We start from the raw sequence: 535 nt of genomic DNA, 5'->3' as shown, positions 1-535 counted from the left end.
GTAGTAGTGGTAGTAGTTAGTGGTGATAATAATGTAAATGATAGAAGTGGAATACTCTCTTGTGGATTATGAACGCTTTTGACTTGGCTAATCAAATTATTTATCAAATGCTGGTAATATAATAATTGTAAAAATTGTGTTGGTACCACTACCATTATTAGTGAGGTGAAAAGCAATAATAAACACCATGACAATCATTTTTTTTCCCTCAAACATGCTTATCATGCTGAAAATTTCCAAGGGTTTGATGAATCTAGAGCAACTTTAGTTCAAGCAATGTTAATTAAATTTTTATAGTTTTACTATTTCTAAATAAGATTTTACATTGAATAAATTCTTGCAATCTAGAGTTTTCAATTCAAATTTTTTTTTTGTTAGATCAAATAAAATTTCACATTTAAACTTATAAATTTGGATAAAAGAAAAAAGTTGGATAGTACATCGTGTCAATGATTTTGTTAAAAAATTTTATCTAGGATTTGATTAATTCTCTTATTATATATAGGGAAAAATTAATTCTAAAATTGGATTAAAC

Source organism: Arachis ipaensis, chromosome B02 (genome assembly GCF_000816755.2).
Source record: "Arachis ipaensis cultivar K30076 chromosome B02, Araip1.1, whole genome shotgun sequence".
NCBI lineage: Eukaryota > Viridiplantae > Streptophyta > Magnoliopsida > Fabales > Fabaceae > Arachis > Arachis ipaensis.
This window is presented reverse-complemented; position numbering follows the sequence as displayed.